The sequence below is a fragment of the Pempheris klunzingeri genome, chromosome 5 (assembly GCF_042242105.1).
Source record: "Pempheris klunzingeri isolate RE-2024b chromosome 5, fPemKlu1.hap1, whole genome shotgun sequence".
In the NCBI taxonomy this organism is placed as follows: domain Eukaryota; kingdom Metazoa; phylum Chordata; class Actinopteri; order Acropomatiformes; family Pempheridae; genus Pempheris; species Pempheris klunzingeri.
Window position 1 is genome coordinate 25,638,477 of NC_092016.1, and position 7,780 is coordinate 25,646,256.

Consider the following 7,780-nt stretch of genomic DNA (forward strand, 5'->3'; position numbering starts at 1 on the left):
TGATAGAAAATGTAGAACAAATTCACCTGTTGACAAATCTCTATTGTCTCATACAGTTTATCATTTTCATGTTAAGTAGAAACCAGCTCAATTTTTGTCGTGAAGGCTATACAAAGTGTAGCAACAGCATGCCGATTGAGGTCACCTCTAAATGCCAACTGTTGTGTACACTGAGCATAATCTGCGAAACCACCTGCTGGGCACCAAATGTGTCTCTGTACGACTATCAGTGAGGGTCACTCGGCACACTGACTGAGTTATTGAGATGGTAACATTTTGAATGCATTTCTTAACAGTCTCTCGTGGTTGTCTCGGCTTAAAGCCTCCACTGGAAAGCGCAGTCTTAGTCATGAGCTGCCTGTAGCCAAGCAAAATGACTAAACAAAGTGTCAGAGTCAAAACTGTAAACTTTTCCTTTCCTTTATTTTCTGCCTCGAGTGTAAACTGTCCTAAAATCAGATAAGATGGATATTCAAGTGTGATGTGCGAACAGGCTGCGGGTGGATCGATGCAAGAGGGTCCAGGTGATAGGCCTTTTTCCCGGCAGACATATTGACTTGTCAGAGCAGGAGATGCGCCGATATTACTAATAACGATGACTCTTGTGAAGAAGCGTTCCAGTGAGCCAGCATGCACGCTCCTGTCTGTGAAGGCCTGTATAAGACGTAATATTTGGTGTCACGTACAGATCTGTGTGACGAAGAGTGATGAAAGCATGTTTCAGTTCAACAGTGATGCTGCAGCACCTGCTTCTAGTGTACACAAAGCACACGCCATGCTGCCACCAAACAGTGGAGCAGGCCTGCACACAGACCAGCCAGGGGCCCTCTGCACGTCACCCTCTGTTTCCCATATTGTCTGTAGTGCATCATAGGGGACATCTGGGGTCATGTGTGACAATAAACGTCATTGTTCATAGATGTACATTGCATGTATTTTGTGAGCTTTATTGTTGAAGTCCCTTTTGCAGGACTCCTCCTCAGAAGGGGATTTATTTTCCATACATTAAGCTTTGAAATAATAAAACTAAAAGTAGAAGATGCTCAGTTTTCTGCCTCTAAAATAAAAAAGCAACTGCTGTAAAATGAAGTGTGTTTCTGCTAATGGCACCTCCTGGCTTATAATGTGTTAGTATTCTTCATCTTACATTTTATCTGATATTATGTAACAGTGTCTAACATCTGATCTGCAGAGTTTCTGCATACTATCCATGATACCTGTGACGATTATGGTAATGTTGATATTGGTAATTGTAGGACCTCTGCTACAGATGACTCATACTTATTGATATTCAACTCAATGACTCACTTGTGTAGTTGCAGTAATCAGTGGCTGAATCACTGCTGTGTCACGTTATGAAATGTGGAAAAATGTGGCAAAGAAAGAAAACTTCTTTAACAAAGGGGGCAGTTGTCACACAGTAATTTAATCCTCAGCAACACTGACAGAGTGACACTTAGAAAAACATGGTTTAGATTTGTCCTCTGATTGAAGTGAACACCTCTAACAGTCCAACAAACACAAGAAAACCCAAGATCTTCACCATATTGTTGTTTGCTGTCTGCATCACCACAAGGTGTTGCTGGTATTTTGTCCACACCCTCTCTGTGTATGTGTGAGCTTCAGCTTTAGCTGCTGATATCATTAGCTCGCTATGCCTGCAGTGGCACTGCTTGTTGTCCAGAGGTGACATTCAGGCATCAGCCTGTGTGTTTGTGCCAGACTGAACTCCACCACAGGGCTTCTCTGTACAATCAATTGATACTGCAATTTCTTCATTTTCTAAGTACATTTTCTCCTAATTTTAACAAACTTAAACAAAGTGCAGGACTTGTACTTGTGATGGGTTGGCTTTAGAAATGCAAATTCAAATAAGCTTCAGGGACGTAACAGATCACAAACCTGTGCTGCCATAGCAGTGCAGAAAATCATGAACATTGACAAATGATATGAAATGACTGCACAATAATATCAAAAAGTGCAAAATGATGATAGGAACTACATTCAAAATGATAATATACACAGTATATCATATGTGTATATATTTGTGTATGTGTGTCTTTTATGGATCACAGTCATCTTATGGATCATGATTTAGAAGTGAAGTAAATCACTAAGTAGCCATCTTGCCAGATCCCATCACACTGTGTGTGTGTGTGTGTGTGTGTGTGTGTGTGTCCCTCATGTTGTGCCATACTCTTACATATTGGGCAGCAGTCAGATCTGTCTTATCTCTTCTCCCTGGAGTCTTGTTTTAATTTGGAGAGCTCATCAGAGTTAAACTTGAGAAGTAAATCTTCCTTATTTCACTGAACGTTTCACATTGTAAGAGGAAGTGCATGTCTGTCTCAGCCTCACCTGTTCAACAGTGACACACAACAGTGTTCTGTCTTCTTCATCTTCATCATTTTTTGTGTCCTTGTGTGATGTTCAGTTTATGGTAATTGAGCCTGTACTTGGTGAGGATCTGTTCTCTGTTCTCTCTATCTCAGTAGAGAGATATTCTGCCAATGTCCAACCCTTTTTAGAGCCAGATGACATAGTAAGTACATTTGCTTTTAGTCTCTTTTTTACAATGTCCCTAATAGGAGTTATAATTTGGGTTACTCTCACTGCTGTTTGGAAATCAGTGTAGTTGTGAGACTGCTCAGAGTGTGTCTGGGGGGGGCAGTTTGTCTCTGCACCAACTCACACTGGGGACTCTTTTCTGGGCCCAGCTCTTGGGTTTGGAGGGCTTTTGAATGGAGGTTGTCTCCGGGGCTGAATTTCAAGGGAACATATGCAAAATGCAGTTTTTAATGTTCAACATGAATATTTCTTCCTGCCACTGCCCTCTTTGCTCCATCTCTGATTAAATGTTGATGAAAACACTGTTCTGAATCGGCCCCACTTGTCATGCCACATGCTCAGACACATCTGACCTCCTTGCCCCCGTCAGTAAGCTGACGGTCTGCCCACTGCACGCTTGAATGCACCACGTTGTCTGCCATTGTTGTTATCTCGTTAATGCTAGCTCCAGTAAAACTAAGCAAAGCACACAAATTATTCTGCCATTGGCTGCAAAAACCCACACCATTTTCTTCATGTCGCCCCACCATCTGATGGTGGCTGGAATGTGTGTGTGCGTTACTTTACTCGGTGCTGCTTTCTTTACGGGGCAAGCTCCAGGTTGGGCTGCTGCCAGCCGTCTGTGACCCAACTTCAGACTTTTGACATGTTTTATGTTGTTTTGCTGTTTATTTGGCAGGTTAGTCAACTAACCTGAGTGCTGAACTCGGGTTAGCATGTTACTTGGCTACTGCTGCTCCCCTTCACAGTCGTGGCTCAGCTGATGCTGGAGCTGGAGTCTGCCATGGATGCATCATATGGACTGGATACTGAAGGCAAAGATGGCGCCTGTTCAGTCCAGTGAGAATTCCTCACCTGGTGCAAACTCCAAAGTTTGTAGCTTCCCAGTTAGGTTCTGGGTTATGCAAGAAGACTTTTCTGGGCTTTTGAAAAGTTTTACAAAGAATAAACAGCTAAAACTAAACAATACAAAGAGTTATAAGTGAGCGTGTTTTCAGCTGGGGGTGTCCTGTCAGCAGTTACGCAGACACCTCTTTTACAATAGTGATCTATGGGGAAAATGCTTTTTGGGCCACAGGATATGTTTTGGTGCAATACGACGAGTGGCCGCTGGGAAAAACTGGTAGCAAGGCTGCGCAGCAGTCTGGTGTTTTATGATACATCCATGGTGCCTGCTCAGCCGACCAATCAGAACAATCAGCACACTGGACTTCTCATTAGGGGGGCCATAAAGACAGGAGCTAAAAGGGAGCCTGAAAATGTGTATTTTCTTACAAATTCCCTGTGACTCAAGGTCATGAAGGAAATACATAAATTAACATGCATCTAAACCACAGGATTTACAAAAAATAGACTTTAGGAAGTGTTTGTATTTATTCTGCTGAGGCCTCTGCACCATTATGCACAAGGGCAAAAACTTGAATTTGCCAAGCTCAGCACTTAACACAGTGAGTGTCTTACACCCCCAGAGGCTTCAGGTCTACCAAAGTCATATTGTCCTCCACAAAATGATCAACAGTTCCACTTGCTCTAGTTGTTTTTTAACAGGCTAAATACATCTAACATAGGCTTCATCCCAGGAAAAGCCTGCTTGTTGTTGGAGTGATCATTTATCACTAAGCTGCTGTAAGTGAACACATGAGGATTTGTGTAGAAAAGACAAAAGTGTAACAAAGCATGTGAGGGTGGCCCAGTCCTAGCTGCTTGCTGAAGTGGTAAACGTTGGTCAGATGATGAACAGCAAGTTTGGAGATCACTGAGAGGTCACTGGTGATGAAGATATTGACGTTGCCCCTGGGCTATAACTATTGATCCTCATATGGGATTGTCCTGGCAGATGGACGCCTACACAAAAACATTTTACAGTATTGCTGCTCTGCAGATTCTCTTTGTCCCTTGTTGTATATTGTATGAGGCCCTAGGTTACAGAAAACATTTGTCTTGTTTATAAAAGCAATTATTAATGCTTTATAGATTAGCATAAGCTATTACTATGTGTGGGGCCTTTAACGCTGTCATGTAACTTTGCACCTTTGCCACTGAAAAAGGAACATTTTTGTTTTCATGGCCGGAAGAGATTCACATATCAGGAAAATAAAAAATATAAAAAAAGGCTTAAACACGGCATTGTTTGCTCAAATGTTCTTTGTTCTTCTATTTCTAGGGTTTGCACTGAAATCTTTAAACTTTAAACTACCATTCTCTTTGCACTATCAACAGCACACTGGTCAGATGAGACTTGGACAAAACATCTGGTTTTTCTCTTTGTACAAATGCAAAACATAGTTTGACAATGAATATGTACAGTATACAGTCCAGCACTGCAGATGCTAAAATCATCCCCCTGCTGACAGTGTCCATACAGACAGTCCTTTAGAAACAAGTGCTAACACACAAAGGGTGACAGTGCTGGTATTAAATCCTGCCGGGGGGAGAGAAATACATGAAGACCAGGATCAGAAAATCCTTCAGTGGGAATAACTTTCCTCCTCTTGTCATCGTGTATTTGGATGACTGCCTTTAGTGCGGGCTATATTTTGGTCACCACCCAAAGGCAAGTAGGCTGGCCTCCTGTCATGGCACTGCCTGAGGAAATGAAACAAAGCTCAACAGCTTTAGCACTCAACCTGGATCATCGCATCAACACTCCCCAGGAGTACATCACTCATAAAATGAGAGATGCATTCACATTGAATTTAGCCATGACCACTGAAATGTTAACAGGGGGAATTGTGTTTGTAGGTGGCTCTAACTATTACTGTCTGATTAGATGTCTCTGCCGTCAGATCTATTACAGGCTTTCATTGGCTCTGTGGCTCTGTGGGTCCTGGTGGGCTGTCTCAGCCGATGGTTTAGCTGAAGCAAAGGGCAGACTGAGGGCGAGTGTCCAGGAAACTGACATACAAGACACTAATGCTGCCTCTGGCTTCTGTCTACTTTAAGGGCCTCTGACATTTGGTATTTGTTGGGAAACCATTTGTGTACATGATAAAATGCTGAGAGGAGCCCAAGGCTTATTCTTTCTCCTTCTCTCGCCCTCTCTCGGTCTGACTCTCATTTTCTACATATAAGTAAACTAAACTGGAACAACATTTCTATTCTACTCTGTCTCATTTAATTCCCATTTTAGCCCAGTATCTTTGAGTGAGCCTTACAAGTAATTTCATCACCTTCTCCCTCTGTGGAGTTATTGTGCGGGCAGCGTTTCTATTCTGAGCAGGGCCACCAGGAAACCGTACGATGCAATTAACATTTTATCATCTTCACTCAACCACGACCCATACCAATACGTCTTGTTCAAGACCACATTGCTCGATTGAATTACAACAATAGGAAGTTATTTTACAAGGTTCCACACAGCAGGCCAATTAAAGTTGTTAAAGTCTGCGCTTCTATTTTAGTTATGAGCTGCTGATTCCAGTTGTGGTCACCTATGGATTTATGGCTCCTAATGTGAATAGCAAAGACACTGTCGGCTCAGTGAGCTCTATGCTGTCTTGACTTCTTCTGAAAACATTGGTTTGGGGGTGTCTATTAGTCAGAAGGGTCTTTAATCAGCATGAAGTGACAGGGTACCTTACCATCAAAACATCAACCTCATAGAATCCAGTCCCCAAGGAACAGCAATACCATAGTGTGTAGTACCATAGCAACAAATTCTTTATAACTCAATAAAAAGTAGGCTAATTCTATAAGTTTACTAATTAGTTATCAGCACTTTGTTTCATAGCTACTTCAGAGGGGCGTTCCAACATCCCCAGCACCCACATGCCACCAGTTTCTCTATTCAGCACGTAGAAACAGAAAAGAGGCGTTGTGGCTTGGGGTGTTTACTAACCATCAACAGATAGCAGAGCTAGAACATCTTCACCTACCTTCACCTGTTGTGGGCAAAGATGGACAAACAGATGCAGGACAGCTTTTGTTACACCGAGGCCCATCTGGAGCTCAGAGGAAATGTGCCAAAACACCACGCTCTTGATATTCAACACCAGTGTTAAATCAGTATTGCTGAGTGGGTCAGTAACACGGAGAATAACAAAATCCTCCACCAACAAAGTCCAGACCGTTGTCAACCATCTTTTCTTTAATTTGTGTATTTTATAAAATGTCTGAAAAGAGTCTTGTCTTGTCCAGCAGTTTAAAGATATTCAATTTCCATTGATATCGAATTTAGACAAAACGTCATATTGGTCAGGACAACGTGTAGAGGCTACAGCATCTTATTCTCTCCTGCTGCGCTGTATTCTCCTCTCCTCTTTTAATCCAACCTGTCCTCTCTTATCTTTTAAATCCTCTTCTATCTTCTCCTCTCTAAAAAAAGTGCCCCGCCCTTTCGCCCCTGGTGCTCATGTCCCAGAAGAGAGTGGATAAGTGCAGGAGGAGAAGACAAAGAGAAAGAGAAGAGGGCTTAGAGACGGGAAGAAAGGCAGCAGGAGACGGACTGAATGTCAAGAAGGAGGAGAGAATAAGGAGAGGACAGAAAGAAAAGAGAGAGGGAGCGGCGGAGGCGAGCGCTGCAGCAGCAAGGCACATCTCGGCGATGAGGTGTGAGGATTAGCTGTATCTGAAGCAACGCCCCCGCTATGCTCTCCAAATGAGTATTATCTTCCCCCCCCCACCACCCCGTGTTGGCACAAGAGCAGCAGCTCATACAAAGCCATGTTGTCAGGGCTGGGAGGAGGAGGGAGTCCAACATGCTGTAGGCCTCGCTTCATTATCTGTAGCAGGTGGCTGCCAGCCGCGAGGAAAAAATAGGCAGCTATCTGGTCGCGGGTGATATATGTGTCTGACTATGCAACAGGTACATGTGTTCAGACAGGAATGTGTTTACTCTCTACTTTTTACTTTATACTTTGGAAGTGACTGGTTTGTGAGAAATGAGATAAAACTTTTTGGGGGGGTTTCTGGTCATGGTCCTCCTTTTTATTGATACACATGTAACTGATTAATACTATATTTCTTGTCTGTGGCCCTTAAAGCTCAACTGATCAATACTTTTAGGTTAACAATAGGACAAAATTCAGTGTGTAACATAATGGGTTTCTAGGAATCACAGGGAATTACAAACCAACTGTCGTGCACTGTGTTTAGTGTCTTTCAGCTCCTTGTTTCGGTTTTAAAGTTGCAACTTTACTGTTTCGGTTCACGTTCACCACTGTGTTTCCACTGTTTCAGTGTTTCCAATGAAAAGCCTGCCCAACTCCAAATG